Source organism: Podarcis filfolensis (genome assembly GCF_964270895.1).
Source record: "Podarcis filfolensis genome assembly, chromosome: 7".
In the NCBI taxonomy this organism is placed as follows: Eukaryota; Metazoa; Chordata; class Lepidosauria; order Squamata; family Lacertidae; genus Podarcis; species Podarcis filfolensis.
This window is the reverse complement of record NC_139603.1, coordinates 17,552,078-17,570,547: the sequence shown is the minus strand read 5'-3', so window position 1 is coordinate 17,570,547 and position 18,470 is coordinate 17,552,078.

Sequence of the window (18,470 nt, the reverse complement as noted above, 5' to 3'; positions counted from 1 at the left end):
ACACCGTGCAAATAAAATATAAAGGTAAGAAGGTAAGTGTGTGTGTGTGTGTGTGTGTTAAAGCAACATAATAGGTTAGACTAAAAGTGCACCATCTGTGTGCCATTGAGATTAAATTGCTGCAGCAATTTGAAGCTCATGTCATTATGTCAAGTGCAGTGATATGCTGAACAAATATTTGTATTGCCTTTATCTTTTTACAAATGCTACCCTAATAAGATCTGATGAACTATTCTTTACTCTCACAGCTGGGGGATATGCTGCACATTAACATTTTCTCTCTCACTGAAGATAAAATAATCTCTTTCACCAGGATGGCTTAATTAATGAACCCTTCATTGTATTATCTTTTCCCCCTAATCATGAAGATTTGAGGTACACAAAGAGAGTTCTATATTTAATCCTAGTCTAGTATGGACAGTATTATTAAAGAAAATGATGTGTCTGAGAACTGGTCAAGGGATCAAATCAGTCATGATGATGTAGATATGTCAGTGTATCTAACTTTTTGTAAATAACATCTGTGAGGCCACTTGATTCAGTTTAGACCATGAGCAGAAGAGTTTAACCCTCCCCCTATACTATTTTCCCAATAAAAATCACACTCTTGAAATGGCTGGGGGGGTTGGGGGGGAACAGGAGCATACCTCTCCATGCTGGACCCCCCACCATCAGCTGCTATTTGCAAAAGGTACAACGATATGGAGAAATATTCAGGCATCTCCATCATTGCGTCTAGTTGGGTCCCAAGACACTGAGCTGTGAACTTGGAAGCACCTGGTTCAAATCTTTTCTCTGCAATAAACTCATTCAGTGGCCTTAGACAACCATTCTTTTCAGCCTCAGTTGCCTGTTTACAAAATGGTGATAATAACATTCATATGCTTTTCAGGATTGTTGTAAGGATTACTGAGATGATGTAGTCAAAGTGTTTTTTTCCCCTCCCCTTCCTGGCTGGGCACTCACTGTATATGGCAGCCATTCTGTCAAGTCACCTGTAGCATGTATCTCCAATGGTGGGATGATGTGATTACAGGATCAATCAGTTAAGCACATGCTTACTGCCCCCATATAATCCAATGGGAGGCGGACATGTTTAAAATTGACTGGATCACAGACATGACCTGCAGCCTATTCTTGGTAATAACTGAACGACCTCAAAGTTTATTTTAATCCATAGTGGTCCATTTTTCGCCAAATCACTTCTCATAAGGAAGAATGAATGGAAGAAACATAATTGTGATTTTAATAGGCATGGTCAAGGCAGAGTTAAGTACTTTTAACAAGTCTTTTATTTCACTGGGAGAGAATGTAAACATGCTGCATTAATCTATAGAAATCAATGGTGTCTCATGTTGGCTCAGTCTTAAACAATACCAATAAGAATCTGTGCAATGTTGAAAAAGTTCATTAGTGTTTGCTCCCAAATAAAATGAGAAGGAAAGTGATGAAGACTTTCTGTTGATTTCCCTCCTTTTTGGACAAACTGGAGTAGACTGATTTGCTGTACAGATGTTTGATATTCAGCTACAAATTTAAAGATGACACATAATTCCTGCAAATGCAGGAGTTTTGCAATATATGTAAATATTGTGTTAACATTTATAGTTCCTAAATATTCATCAGGACACCTGCTTACATGTTGTTGTTTCTAGGTCGCAGGTTATTTTTGTTTTCCTCATTTCCAAAATAATTGACTTTTGAATGTGTGCACATAAGCATATCTCAGCTGTGCGAACTAATGCAAGAGCAAAGCAAAGCTCAAGTAACCAGAACCTAAAACACACTGCCATCACCCCAGGAAATATGAAATCTTACTGAAAGTTCTTATACTTCATTCTAATTCTTTAGGTGTTTCTCCTGTAGAACCCACACATTCACCTCACTTTCAGATGGAAGTCAGTGGATGCTTGTAAAACCTCTCACCTGGCCTTATGAGCTTTGATAGTCTCTTCAAAATCATTTTAGCTTCCCTTGAAAATTCTCCCATGTTCAGCCCAAGGAGAACGTTCTTCATTCATCTTGGGAAAAACACAGCTGCAGAGTACGCAACAGAAGCAAGGAAGTGTTTCCATATTTCTCTGCACCATCACCCCAGTGCATTTTTTCTGGGGGTACTCAAGTGTGCTGGTCCCAGGGGGTTACCGTGCGGCATGGTCCAATTCCAGTCCGAGGTCAAGGGAGTGGTATGGAGGCTGTCCATCAAGGTTGAAGCAGGGTCCAAGGCAAGGAGTCGGGTGAGGTCAGGAACTCTAGCAGAAGAGCAGGACAGGGTGCCAGCAAGAACAGGTTACCAACAATGTTGCTCCTTCTACCTGGGACTGGGCTGGCTGGCTTTTATCTGCCCTGAGGCATAGGGCGGCCCGGGTCCACAGGTGACTCGCCTCTCCTGGCCTGGAGGCGAGCACTCCTTCTGTGAGAACTTAGTTCCCTCCACCTCTCTGCCCTGAGCCTCTGCAGCTCAGGAGAGGCTGGAGGGTTATTGGACCCAGAGGCAACCTCACCTTCCCCTGACGGGGCTGAGAGTAGAGCACCTGCAGGCAATGGATCCTTGATCACCTCCGGAGCCAGAGCAGATTCAGCTGGTGTCTGCTCCTGAGGATCCAGCACAGGTGAGGGCCCTTCAGGTTCAAGTCCCAGCCCCGACTCAGCCGGTCCTGGAGGCAGGGACTCCTGTGCAGGCTGGGATTCCTCAGGTTCAGCTTCTGAATCCGATTCCCAGGCCATCACATCAAGCGTACGCAGCACCAGCACCTTTTTTTCTAGAAGGAAAGCACTGCATCACCCTATATTCAAATAAGACCTCTCAAGGGGCTGCCTGACTGATGTGTCAGCAGGCAGCAAAACAAACAAATCTGCAATGGGAGGATCCCATGTTTCTTCCTCCACCCCACCCCCCATGTTCAAAAAGTTTCTCAAGCAGTTGCCTCCTAAATGTCCGAAGTGGCCACTAGGCAGCAAAATAGGTCATTTCCTCATGTCTTCCACCACCACAACACACATGTTTCTTGAAAGTCTCTCAAGTAGCTGCCTGCTGCCTGCTCCACGTGACTGGCAGGCAGCAACACAAAACAAAGAGAGTAGCAAATGGGTGAATCCAGGGACTAGGAAATAAGACAGAAGCTGAGAAAGTGCACTTGAGAGGAGAAGAAAACAGCCACTCTTTAGGACCCCAGGGAAATACTCACTTCTCAGTCACAGCTCTGACTTCACTTATTGATGAAAGACAATGACTGATGGGAGCAGCCAGACTTGCTCATTTCACAGAAATTGCTTAGAAGAGTACCTACACATTTTGCTTCATAACTTGTTTTCTAGGAGGCCTAAAGCAGGTTGGAGAACCTTTGTCCCTCCAGATATTACCAAACTGCAGTTCATGCAGGAAGAAGAAGAAGAAGAAGAAGAAGAAGAAGAAGAGGAGGAGGAGGAGGAGGAGGAGGAGGAGGAGGAGGAGGAGGAGTAGTTTGGATTTACTATCCCGCTTTATCACTACCCTAAGGAGTCTCAAAGCAGCTAACATTCTCCTTTCCCTTCCTCCCCCACAACAAACACTCTGTGAGGTGAGTGAGAGACATCAGAGAAGTATGACTAGCCCAAGGTCACCCAGCAGCTGCATGTGGAGGAGCGGAGATGCGAACCCGGTTCACCAGATTATGAGTCTACCACTCTTAACCACTACACCACACTGGCTCTCCTTAGTAACCTTCTCTGTACTTGTTCATCTCCTGTTTTTGCTGTCCAAACAGACTTCAAAAGCAGGTTTGCTGAGCTCTCCCACTAAACATGGCTGGGGGGGGGGGGGGCTGCATTCAGCATGGCGGATCACAAGTTCTTTAGGCTTGTCCTACAGAGATCAGTTTTTACACATGGCTAACCCCCTACATTCAATTGGGTGCATTAGCTTGTCTTGTTACGAGCTTTTCTGGAAGACTGAAACAAAAGCCTTGCTGAGTAAAAGCTTTGCTTTCGGGGGGAAAGCATAATATTGTAGTGGAGTTGGATTTCTACTAACACTTTTGAAGAGTGTTCCTATACATATTGACTAGCTCGATATGCTTTTTGTTGTCTTCCCCTTGCAAGATGTTTGCATTTTATTTGTGTTATTATCTAATGTGTGACATGTCTTACTAATAAGAGTTTTAGCTGCATAAATATGAGCCACAACATGCTTGAAAGTCTCTCTGTTGCACAAATTCTAAGTTACTACTTTAGGAAATACCGTAAGCATTTTAATGGCCGTCATGAAACTTTCTTGTCTGCAAAATGGCATGAATAGTTTCATTCCAGCTACCAGCCCATTTATCTGCATACACCAAGTGCAGTGCTGCTAGCTTGACATTTGAACCGCTTTGTCAGTTAGAGGAAAACAAAGTCACAGTTATAAAATCAAAAACTCAAAGACAGCTGCTATGGTTATGTGCTTTCAAAAATGAAGAACAAGAAGACCTTGAGGGAAATGAGAGTACACATATAATTCCCTATACTTATCAAGCCATCAAAAGAAATTGTGCTGAATGAACTATATGCATGGTTCACTAAAGCACCAGTGCACCGTGTAAACAAAAAGATAAGTTTTCTATTGCTAAGGAAGCATTATGAGTTCACAGATAGACATAAAATTGCCAAGGGTCAATTTTTGTAGCTTCTCTCTAAATGAGACAGAGTCTATTATGCTTATCTTTCAGGGATGTGATGTGAAACTCCCACGGTGGGGGTGGGGATTTCACCTGTCTCATCAAAACACCTCATGTGTTCTGCCTGAGGAGAAACTCCAATTTTGCTTCATATTTCATTGAATTTGAAATTATGGGACAACATAAAGATTTGCTACAATCACCCTAATAAATGATTCTAGTCATTTCAGAGAACGCACAGAGGGACATATAGAAGAAAGTAGGTTTTAAGGTACAAAGACATTTAGGGCTTTAAAAGTTAGCACTAGCACCTTGAATTTGGCCTGGAAACCAACCGGTCACCAGTGTAGGTTGCACAAAATTAGCACGATGGAATCAAAATGCTTGACACCCTTAAACAATCGTGCCACAGTATTTTGTACTAGCTTCTGTTTCTGGACATTTTTTGAGGGCACAGTATAACAGTCAGCATGACTGATCCACTCTGCAAGGTCAATCATACTTCTGGCTGAAGCCTTCTTTAGTCCAGCCACCAGTCTTCTTACAATTTGCTGCAGGAGTGTGTAACTCAAACAAGGTTACAAGGATGCTCAAACAAGGTGGAAAATCTGTTATTTCTAACTCCATAGATTTAAAGAAACTACAGATAGTCCATTCAGAAACCTGTGTGGTATTCTGTGTGAATTAAAATGTTATCATTTCCCCTCACACAACTGAGCACAAAGTTGTCGGTTTCCTATCAAGGAAAAGCATAGGTGAGTGCAAAACATGTTATTCACCAATTAAACCATATGATGTTGTTTCCTCCTGACAGAAAATGAGAAACACTAAATTCTGCTGCATTTTCTGTAAAACACAACTCTGCAGAATTAGAACAGCTCAGCGGCAAATCATACAATACTAAATAAAACACAATTCCATATTTAAGGGTATTGTGTCCTTCAGGGATACAATTGAAACAGCCTTAGAAGAAGGACTTTGTAAAAAAATAAAAATAAAATAATGCGTACATAGTACAGTACAGTGAATGCATCATTCAGAAGCTAAGCCAATCTTTGCTTTCTTTTCTTTTTATTTCTATAGTCTCTCAGGGTCAGAAGATATTTATTATTTCAGCAACTAGTATTTCCTCAAGTGGACCAAGAGGGATTTTCAACCTTCCCTTACTAACTAATCTTAGGAGGAAAAAAAATAAAAAGACAACCAGTTCTTCCTCATTGAATTTGAGGAAGAGATTTGAAAAAGAATGAAAACCGAATAAGACAACGTTTCCCAATAACTTTGTTCTTCCCTCCATTCCACCTCCAATGGATGAGTGGTAGGTATGACAGAGAGAAAGCTGTTTCGAACAGCAGAAGACAGAGCTTTGCTGAACTGAAGTTGGAAGAGGGCATTGGGTGGAATCCTTAGTCCAATTATGTGCTGGGGTAAAGTAGTGCCTCACCCCAGCCTCAAGCAGGTGTGATCTCAAGGTACCCCATTAGAAGGGTCTAAGTGGAACTCTATGTCCAGAAGCCAAGTATGGGCAGATGGGCCATAGAGTTTCCAACCGAGGGCCACCTCGGTAGACCCACATTTTGAGGAGCCCTCCACCCAAGTACAACCCTGTTGTAGCATCTGCTCTCCATCTATAGGCTGATAAGGGATATAAGCACAATGCCTGAGCCAAAACCTACCTACATCTGTAATCAATAAAAGTTGTGGCCAGTTCTAAATCCCAGAATATTGTCTTGTCTGGTTTGTTTACACCTGTGGCTGTCTTTGGTTTTGCCTGTTGGGGAGTGTGGGGCGCTGTGGGTGGGTCCACAACTGTAAATTCACCTTCTGCTTGTATTCTTGAATCTGGGATTGTTCTCCCACAGCCTATCTTGTTACAAACTCTGGATACATAAAGTTTCTGAAGAGAATCTCAAAATCTATGGGCGCCACCCCCCAAAGTGCACAAGATGTTTCAGGGAGGAAAGATATAAATAACTGAAGGTCTCAAGGATGTATGCCCTTGAGACCTAGTTCTTCAATGTTACTGTGAAGATAGAAATCACCAATTTACCTTCTGACTGCACATTGTGGACAAGTGAGCAGATAAGATAAGTAGTGACACCAAATCAATGAAAGGAGATAGGTCCTGGCATCAACACCCATGGCTCAACAAGTTAACCATTTGGCCACAGTCAACCAAAGGTCTGAATGTAAATTTAACATTCTGAATATGTACTCTTTCTCTGACCTCTTGTTATGAGATATCATCATGAAACAATATCATGTCAATCTTATATATCATGAAACAATATCATGTCAATCTTTTACAAATAAACACATTTCAAGTAAACCACAACTCTGGCCATTATTCACAGTAGAGGCCCTAACCCTAATGAATTTCATGCTTTCTTGAAATCAAGACAGGTGGTCTTTTAGTTGCAGAGACACTTGGTGAAATAATCCATTCTATGTAACCACTGGTAGTCTAGAGGCGTTCTCTACAGCCAAACCTTGAAAATCCTAAGCAATAGCAAGCTCTGAGAGTCCAGGGACTCAGCTATGCAACTGCAAATATAACATTTTAAGTACATTTTATGTGCATTATACAAATGTGACACTAGATGAGCTACTGGGAAATTCAATATATATATTGAAAGGTTATATATATATATATATATATATATATATATATATATATATATATATATCACAGTGTTTTTTTATATATGTCTAGATTCAGCCCAGGTGTGAAGAGAATTGAATTTTGCAAACCATTTGGAATTTTGAAGAAGGAGAGGTGTGTGGGGGGGGTGCCCTCAGTGAAGCGAACACACATTGAATGGTGGGGGTATGAATTATACCAGACTTTGCCACCACTTTGCCTTCAGTTGATCACAATCATGTAAAGCAGAGTAGGATTTACAGCAGGCATCAGACAGCAGGAAAATAGTAGATCCAACACATCCCCCAAACACACACAAACAGAAAAATGATTTGTTATATACATTTTATATTGATCCGTAACTAGAAGAGGAAGACTTTTCCATAGTTTGCTTTAATTGCATATCTAGGTGGATCCATATGAGTTGTAGACTAGGAATTACCATAATCTAATTGGGAAAGGGCAACAGTGTAACTGGATCTCTTGCTTCACCATCAGTTATTCTCCCTGAGCACTCGGATGCACTTCCGCACTGGCTTTCCAGAACGATATTATGGCTTTTGTTTTGGCTTCACAGCTATGGTTGCTTTCAGATAGGTAATGTCTCAGCATGCTGACATCACAATGTTTCCTTTTAATCGTCTAACCTTTCAGGAAGCCGTGGCTTCACATATCAAGCACAGACGTCCAGTGCAAAGCTCCAAGCAGGTGGTGCAGCAGTAATACAGAGGTGTACATTCAGAGCCAGCCCAACAATGAGGCAAGGTGAAGCAGGTGCCTCAGGTGCCATGAGAGCAATAGGTGGCATGCCCCAACACTTCAACCACCGCCAGAATGCCCCCTTTCACCATGTTTCAGTGAGAGGAAGGTGTCTGGGTGCATAGCATTGCTTCTTGCCTTCCCCACCCCTGGGGCAAGAAAGATGAGAGGCAAAACCCTGATCCCCCCATGTATGGTGAGAGTGGTGGGCCCTGTTAGGATTTTTGCTTCGTGTTTGCAGTTATGGGATTGTTGTCTATCACATGACAGTGTATGTTTTCATTCCACAGTGTGGGAAGTGATGAAGACAGGATGTTTTGTACTACTGTGTTCCGAAATGTAGGACTATTGTCCTTTGCTGTCTGATGAGAAAGAGGAAGGAGCTAAGTCAGAATGCTCCGAGTGTGTTCTATGTAAATAAACGTAGATTAGCCAAAATGCTGTGCTCCTGAGTCTGTTACGCAAACTGCCAATACTCAGCAGGACTGTAAGTGTGCTAATGCCTTTTATATTCAGTCGCTGTAATGTTCGGGCTGGAGAAAGCTTTTGAAGCTGCCGAACGACCAACCAGGAAGGAGAGAACATGCCAGTCGGTCATGTGTCTCTGCCAGGGTCCTACACACAAGTAGGATGATCCTTTGCCAATTTCAGTGAGAAATTGGGCGGGTGTTCCAGTGGTGGTAGAAGTGATGGGGAAGGCAGGGCATGGCAGCAAGGCAGTCAGGAGGCAGTACATTCCCATTTCACTTCAGGGGCAAAATGAGACAGGCTACGACTTGTATGTACTTCATCCATTTCTCTCCATCATGACTGCTCTAATGTGTGCTTTAAGTTCTCTGTTGTTACTGATTCTGCAAACCTCACAAGGTCCACCAAAAATAGAAGTTTGGGGTCTACTGGAGGGCAGAATGTTGGAGAACAACCTGTTTAAAAGTTAAAAGTTAAAAAGGTGTTAGGGGTTATGATGAAGGGAAGATGGACTTCTTAGGTTAAGAATAGGTCAAAGAGATAAGATCTCATTCTTAGAAGCTTTCTGTGCAAAAAAGGAGAGGTTCATAGCCTAAGCAGTGCTGCGTTCACCGCCATGCAACTTTATATTTATTTTTCGTTCTCTCGTGAATAACATAATTTACATTGCTAATCCTGTTATGTCTCCCGTGGAATTCACATTTTAAGGGTTAGAGTGTTGACTTCAAAGGAAATAAAAGAATGACACAGCCCTATTAGCTTCAGTTGCTTGGTATTCTAATACAAGAAAAGCTATCTTTTTTCTTCTATCTTTTCTACTTGGCTTGTAGATACCCGCCTTAAAATACATACATGTGCTTCATATCTGTCACAAATAGTGCATGTATCTCTAGCAGCACAACCCTATACATTGTCTACTCAGAATATGATTGCAGCTGCTATCTCAGCAGAATATACTGAAGAGGCAATTAAGATTTGATAAGGTTGCCATTGGTTCATCATACTGAATGATTTTTATATTTCAGACTCTCTGCACATAACAAGCAGAAAATATATTATGGAAGGAGTTTTTTTCCATATCTTTTTGTGATGAGGAAATGTGAAGCAACCAACTTCTCCTTTGACAATGTATTGTGGTGGTGGAGGAAATGTATTAGGAATAAAATGGCTTAAATTAGTATTAACAGACCAATAATAAGAGTAAGCTGCTGGGTAGAAACTGGCTGTTTGTTCTGCTGGTTTCTAGTTTTTTTGCCTAAGAGTATATTGTGCCACTTTGCTGTGTTTTAATGAAATGTTTTATATATGGGATGTTTTATACATCAGCGCTTCTCAAACTATCGGATGTGATGGACCAAAAATTGCCCTCCTCTAATGATCCAGGGTCCAGTCTCATATTTGGTCCCAATGCTGTGGTGGAATCACTGCAGACCAACACCTGATGGCTCACTGAAGAGGACCATCCCATGGCCACCACTTTGAATAGCACATATCATATTATTTCTAAAAGGTGGGATGTATATGTATTAAACAATATATAAATACATGTTGTTTTGTAGGATAATATAGGGCTATGATGACCATTTGGCAGTAGTGAAGAGTTTTTTAGTTCCGCATTTAATGATAAAGAACAATGTGGCTAGGAAGCTATGATTCAAGCTGTGAACATTTTCCAAATATTGATTATTAGGCTGGGGGGGGGGGAATGCATTGTGAAAGAAATGCTTTTCCCCAAAACACTCTTGACCTGTTCAATGTCATTCTTTTCCTTTGCTATTTCTGCTGCAGTTTCATTCCTGACTTTCTTTCCTTCTTTCATAACTAATTTTTAAAATGTTGTGTGTGAAGTAGCCCTAGTTTTCAACTAGAATATTTCAAAATCGGGATGTTTTAGAACTGGGGTAAGAAAGTTGCTTCTCTCACTACCCAATAGACATTAACACATCAGGAAACTAACAGTTTATGTTTTACTTTTCATTCACCTTAAAAATAGTGAGTAAATTAATGAGAGAATGTTTTATTACTTTCACAAGTCTGTTACCAAGTTGGTAAAAGAAAGTAATTAAAGCGGATCTAAAAGGGAAACAAATTAGATAATATTCACATGCAAACAATCACTTTTATTTAAACAGGAGTTTGAATGTAGCTTCTGGCAATCTCAGCTCATGATGTTTGTTATGCACTAATTTGATTCCTCAAAACAATGTTTTTAATTCATGATTAAGTAAGTGTTAGCTAATTTTAAGATGGTTTAAGATTAGTTTAACTTTTTTTTTCTATACATATTTATTTTTTGTTAATTGTATCCCACTTTTCCTCCAAGAAGCTTAATGTGACATACATGGTTCTCATGTCTCATCTCCATTTTATTCTCACAACAATCTTGTGAGGTAGGTTAGGCTGAGAGATAGTGACTGACCAAAAGTCACCCAGTGAGCTCCATGGCTGAGTGGATATATGAACCCTGGTCTTCCAGAGGTACCACTTCCCGCTCGATCACATGGACACTTCAATACAATTTGTGAACATACTGTGGTAAGCATCTCTATCCCTCCATGTTTACTTTCCCAAGGAAAGTAAAACTATGCAAATCGGTCCAAAATATGAGGCTGAAGGAGTTCAGTCCCACAGGTGGGAAGTACCCTGCTTCCACAGAAATCCCACATAGCAGGAATCTGACTATTTCTCTTCCTTGCTCTTTCTTCTAATAAACATCAAAGTGACTATATAGCAGAGCAATGATATTATTTTTTGCCTTATAACTGGCTCTAGTGAGCACTGAGTTTGCATGTACTTGTTGCTGTTGCTGTTTAGTCATGTCTGACTCTTCGTGACCCCATGGACCAGAGCACGCCAGGCACTCCTGTCTTCCACTGCCTCCCACAGTTTGGTCAAACTCATGTTAGTAGCTTTGAGAACACTGTCCAACCATCTGGTCCTCTGTCGTCCCCTTCTCCTTGTGCCCTCCATTTCCCCCAACATCAGGGTCTTTCCCAGGATGTCTTCTCTTCTCATGATGTGGCCAAAGTATTGGAGCCTCGGCTTCAGGATCTGTCCTTCCAGTGAACACTCAGAGCTGATTACCTTCAGAATGGATAGGTTTGATCGTCTTCTTGCATGTATTTAGATATGGACAAATCTGTAACTTTACATTCTGCAGGGTTCTCACCCTCCCTCCATATTAAATTCAATTCTCCACATTTCTGCAATAATTTTAGATTTTTTAAATAAAAAAAAAATCCTTATGAAAATTAAGCAGCATATCAGTGCAAATGTCTCCTAATAAACATGTTTTGTATGCAGTTTTGACTAATATACACACAGAGCTGGATTTAGGTTTGATAAGGCCCTAACCTTAGGATAATGGTAATGGGGCCCTTTATATGTCCAGCTGTCCTTTGTCAACAACCAATTGTCGGTGTTTTTTGTGTTGAATATATGCTATATGGTAATTTATGGACCTAATAGGTTTCTAAAGCCATTTGAATTTAACAAAATATGTATTTTATCAAAGTAATTGTTGAACTGAAATACAATTAAGAACAAGTATATTTTGGGGCCCTAAGCTATATCTTGTTTAGCTTATACTTAAATCCAGCACTGTATACACACATGTGCAAGCTGTTTCTCCTAATATTATATGTTTGCATGTGATTTCCAGAAATCTATGCATTGGTATGCAAAAAAATATCATAATAGGTGTATTTTTGTACACATTACTTGCTTGGAGGACTGCATTGCAAAATCTGGAGAAATACAAATTCTGAAGGATAGCTGTTTCTTGGTTCATGTATTGTTTCAGAAAATGCTGGTAGGTTTGATTTTAAATGCAGTCTGATTTTAATCCCCCATGCCATCGCTACATGGACCTAGGATCAGGTTTTAGTATTCTGGGTTGCCTATTCTCTTTTAGAAAGACCAAAAACCCTTGAGAAAATGACAGCTGGCTGTAGCCTCCCCTAACCTATTGTCCTCCTAAAGTTTTGAACTCCCTAGCTGGGGTTGATGGGAACTATAAGCCCAAACATCTGGAGAAGCTAGGTTGGGCAAGGATACCTGTATTCTAACAAGCCATTTGTTTCACCTGAGAGTAGTTCAGGGGCATCCAGCATTTAGTTCCATAAGCTGGCATCATTTAGCATTCAGATATTCACAGTTAGGGAGCATGGGTACCCAAAGTTTAACATTGCACACAAATGAGTACATTTATATACAAATTCAAAATAGAATTTTGTTTCTTACAACTTGGAAGCATTTTCTGGAAGACACATCAAAGGTGGATAAAATTGTGTTGGAAAGTTCCATCTGTTTTACAGCCAGCCAGTTGGCCATCCATGATTTAGGGAACAAGCTAGCTCTCTACTCCTGATGTGAATTAAATGAGAGGCTGCTAATTCTGCCTAGGGATGCAACTCCAGAAAATATCCCAGAAGGTGTTCAAAGGGTTATAAATGTACACATCCCCTAGTGGGGAAAAGCATTTGTTTTCCAAGAGGGATTACTAGCGATTGTTTGCCAGAATGTGAATCTAGTGAACAGCTTGCAGCAGTTCTGGTCATAATTGCATTTATCCTACCAAAAAGAAAAAAAAAGTGAGAAGTATAGATAAACAGTTGCATTAGTTATATTAGTACAGTGGTACCTCGGGTTACAGATGCTTCAGGTTACAGACTCTGCTAACCCAGAAATAGTACCTTGGGTTAAGAACTTTGCTTCAGGATGAGAACAGAAATTGTGCTCTGGCGGCCTGGCGGCCCAGCGGCAGCGGAAGGCCCCATAGGCTAAAGTGGTACCTCAGGTTAAGAACAGTTTCAGGTTAAGAACAGACCTCCAGAACGAATTACGTTCTTAACCCGAGGTACCACTGTATACCCTTGGGGAAAGGCCAAATTGTATTCATGTCAGGATGCTTCCTACATTAAATCTGTGGTGGAATTCTTCTACCAAAAAATAAAAAAAGTTATTTGACACAGATTTAGCAGAATTATAAGACTTACAGTACCTTCTGTATTGTGGAACAGCTGTTGGTGCTGCCAGGTTAACTTTGCTGAGGCTGTTTTGTGGAAGCTGCTATTAGCACCTATATTATCACTTGAGCTTGCGAATTGATCAACCCTGTAATAGCGAGTTTGCTAACAAGAGCTTAAGCAGCAAGGCACAGTGAACGAGGCAAGGTACTCTGTGTTGCTAAGGTAATTACAGTTTGACCTGTTGGAGTTTGCAGACACACTAATACAAAAGTGCTCTTTAAAATGTGTGTAGTTTGGTTTCCATTCACGAGTTGCACTTTGATGCAACCTAAGGTGTCCTATGGGGACGCGGGTGGCGCTGTGGGTTAAACCACAGAGCCTAGGACTTGCCGATCAGAAGGCCGGCAGTTTGAATTCCCGCGACGGGGTGAGCTCCTGTTGCTCCGTCCTAGCTCCTGCCAACCTAGCAGTTTGAAAGCATGTCAAAGTGCAAGTAGATAAATAGGTACCGCTCCGGCGGGAAGGCAAATGGCGTTTCCGTGCGCTGCTCTGATTCGCCAGAAGCGGCTTAGTCATGCTGGCCACTTGACCCAGAAGCTGTACACTGGCTCCCTCGGCCAATAAAGCGAGATGAGCGCCGCAACCCCAGAGTCGGTCACGACTGGACCTAACGGTCAGGGGTCCCTTTACCTTTACCTTAAGGTGTCCTATAGGAAGAAAATTACAAGTTCAGAACCAAGTGGGTTCAACCCCTCTTCTCCAGCAGTTAGGAATTTGTTTCTGTTTTCTCCCATTGTCTTCTTGGTTATAAATGAATAGGTAATTGCTGGGGGGAAAACCCACAGTCAAGGCAGTGATGGAATAAGGCGAAGAGGGAAGGTCTTCACCTCCAATCTACGAGTACCTGCCCATCACTTTTCTTACCATCTTTACTTCCTAATCCAGGGATTAGGAACCTGTGGACTCTCAAATCTCGTAACTCTCATAAGCCCCAGCCAGGAGAGTGGGATGGTGAAAGTCCAATGCAAAACATTGACCAAATGAATACCTCCCTATCTCTAATTAATGCTTGCAACACACACTTTTTTGCTGCAATTCACCTTCTCTCCCAAGCTTTCTTTCCTTAGAAGCAGAAGCTGTTGGGGTTCTGTTACACACGCTTACATGAAACTTGTTGTTAGCCCCTTGTCTTCTGCTTCTTTGGGATGTAGCAAATTGCTCTGCTTTGATGCAGAAAAGCAAGTGCTAAACAACCATCTTTGATGGTTGGGTTTTTAAGGGTTTCTCATAATCATGCATCACAATTAGCAATTAGTATTCAGGTCTTTAAAAAAAAGGAGAGGCACCACTATAGTATTATAAATGGATTGCTCTCACAATTATTCACAAACAAGAGCAAAGAGAACAAAAAAAGCCCATACTAATCCCCAAGTGCTACAGAAAAGAAACTTGGTTAGTTAGATTTTAATTAGCACTTAGCAACCATTTAATGAATATGGTCTCAAAGCCTCATCCATCAAACTGGAAGCACTATATTGTTTGCTTAAAAAGAAACATATTAACTTTTAACCATGTGGCAGCCATACCTGCATTTATGAATGGTGCCAGCAAACCAGTTACCAGCAGCCCCCAAAATTTGGGTAATAGAGAAAGCTTGGTGCTTTCTTGAATTGTGAATGCTCTGTAAACACTCTCCTAAGGTGGTAGCTACTCAGTAATGAACAAAGCGAAAGAGAAACTTAATCACAAACTGGGAATTTAAAATAAGGATTCATTCCTCAGCATGCTCAATTTAAAGTTAACCAAGGACTCAACTTTACAGCCACAAATAAAATGCTGTGAAGTGCAATATACAATTGTTACACTAGATGGCAACTATGAAGAATAGCAAATTAAATGCATTTTTCAAAACGATTTTTAAAAAACATTTTCACAATGTTTTTAACATGTGTGTAGATTCCACCTAAGTCACAATCGATATGATTCACATCAGAGAAAATATGTTTAGGATAGGATTTTAATGTGAAATATAAACCTTTCAGACAACTGGCATAAAAGACAAAGCTTGCCTCCAAATTACCCTTTTTTGTGCTCCTCCACCTCTGCTAATATGCATTCTGGTGGCCAAGGGAAAAGTGGTCAGGGCTCCTGCATTTTTTATCCTTGTTCTGTGCCCAATAAGCATGTGGCGCCTTCACCCAGCGGCACTGAGGCCTATCAGTTGCAGAAAAATTCTGGGCAAGGTCTTGCCCAGTACCTTGTTTGTGCAATGGGTTCATGGGGAAAAAGCTGTCCCATGAGCCCTTGCAAAAGGGAGGGGAAAGTCTATATAAGGCTGCTTCCCCTAGAGCTCAGGGCCATTTTGACTCAAGAGCTGCCGCTTACCTGCCCTCAGGTTAGAGCCTTCCCTGATCAATTTTGGATCACTAGTTAACAGGGCTGGAAAGGAATTAATTTTTTTCTTAACCTGATTGGCACTTTGTTGGGTTTTTGCTGCAGTTGTTGTTTTGTTTGTTTGTTTGTTTGTTTGTTTGTTTGTTTTACTTTCCCTCAGTGAAATTTTAGCCATCCTTTCTTAGGCAGAAGAACATTGTTTGTATGAGGGCGGAAATGGCATTGGGCAGGATCAACATAGTATCAATGTTGGGGTATCTGCCTGGTTGGATTCTGCACCCTGGTCACCCAGTGAGATCTTGTTTGCCTGGCTTGCACCACAGCCAGCTCTCTGCCAATTTTGAACCCTGATCAGCCAACGATCTCAATGGACATACCAGTTAGATGGCCTCAGGCTGCAAAGTGGTACAGAAATCTTAAAACAAATAATCAACCATGCAAGAAATCTTCACACTCAAAGCTTGCAAAGCGGGAAGTGAAATTTGTGCAAGGACTTTTTGGCTCAACTCTAGATCTGTTGCTCCAAAAAGGAATACCGGATTGTAGTTCTGACTTCTTGTTTTTGCATATGACCTTTAAAATATAGACAAGATGAATCCTAGACCTTTGCCCACCTGCCTTCCTCATCTGAGGTTCTTTTTGCCTTGATAAAGGTCTCCCCCCCCCCAATGTAACCAGCTGCAAAGAAAGCCTTTCAAATAGCCTTTTAACATGTCAGCCCATGGAAGGTGGCAAGGTCACTACACTCATGCTGTACAATAGTTTGGGTTTCAATTAGTTGTAATCAGGTGCTGTCAGGTGTAAATGGATAAAATGGCAGTCCAGGAAACTGAATTGCTGTTAAGATCTTTTCACTAATCATGGTCTCTGCTAGTCATTATACACTCTTCTACCAAAAACACACACACACACTGCTCAAGATGTAATCAGAATTACTTTGTGCTCTCTGCTAGTAAAGCTTGAGCCTGAGAACTTCTGGGAAGCTCAGAAAGAGTAAAGTGTGTTCTCCTTCATGGAGAGCACGTGTTGTGGTGGGGGCTAACAAGACACCCACTGTTGCTGGGTGGGAAAAGAGTTTGGCCACCATTATCATTGAGCTTCCTGTTGCTGGGGAGATTTAAATGTTGCCATTTTGTGATTGACAGCCATAGCTTTTAAATACCCTGTGTGCAGCGTTGGGCTTCCTCTTTTTGCTGCGTGCATCAGATCACCCGCCCTCCCTCCCTATTTTCAGGTTGTTCGCTTGACCTTGCTATGCTTGTCATGGGGTTGTCTGCTTTGGGGGCAGGGGCCCGGTAGGACTTTTGTCCATTTGGCTGATTGGCTGGTGCCATTTGGTTTTTTGCCTACTGTGTAGCAAATCGTCACAATTTGTAAGGTTGCGGTTAGGCATTGGTTTAGGAATTGGTTGGTGGAGGGGTATGAATTGGCAGTGCCTGCCCCTCCAAAATGCTGCTGCTGCAAGGGTTTTTCATTAAAGGAACCCAGGGGCTCGCCATGCTTTTGTCCAAACCCCTGTCAAGGGGCTAGGGCCACGCAAGAGCCCCTGGGAGAATTTGGGGAGAGGTGAGGCATGGTACCCAGTCCTGTCTCTCTCCCCAACATGTTTTCCCTTTCTGATTTTGTGGGTGTGAGAATGTCAGTCTGTGGGGTCAGATAGTCGCAACCAATGCCTAAGCAACCACTCACATTGCTTGTAATTTTAATAAAGTTGTGGCCAAAATTATGCCAAAAACCTTAAACTAAAAATCATGTGTCAATTGTGTTTTATTGGGGGGTGTCTTGGGGACCTTGACACGCAACATGAGCACATTGTGTTCACGCTGACTGTGTTTCACACAATCATTTTATTCCAACCATTAGCTGTGTATGTGTTCTGTCTCTGAAGTGTAGGTAGGTTCCCAGGCGGCAAGACACAGTGATAACAGCAAGAACCTTTATTGAACTACAGAACTGGACAACAGGGGCAAAGCAACTGCTTATATACGTTTCTGAAGGCTTGGGCCACTCCCACTCCCAACATGATTGGCTGTCTAAACTTCCAAGCTGTGAATCATGACTCAGAGTTTAAGGGCCAATGGCAGAGGCCCAAATCCTGAAATGTTCTGTGACTGGATATCTTATATCGAATCAGAACACAGGGACTCAGAATCCTTAGTCCAGACTCAAGCTCAGGCAAGCACAGACCAGTGGATACCAAACAGTCTCACTAAGCTAGCCTTGTATTTAAGCACTTTCCTGAAAGCCACAGGCAAGAAGGAGTTGCTTGCAGACATGTGAATGAGCTGGTAGAAGAGAATTCAAATGCTCAGTTCATCCTGTGCACCCAGAATAGAACCCAAACAAGCAAAGCCTTTCTGTCAACACCCAGCATAGCAATGTAGTAGACTGCTGGTAGGAAGAATCGGACTATCCATATTGCCTCTGCTAGCCCACAGCAGACTAATGAGAGTTTTTGCTGTTGCTATTGCTGCTGCTGTGTAGTATCTAATGTTGTGCCAACCCCTGCCTGCTTTTATCATAAAAATATTTGCTCCTCCCTGCCACTTTTGTGCATTGTGAGGGAACTTTGTGGAGGGAGGGGGGATTGGGACCAGGCTGGTG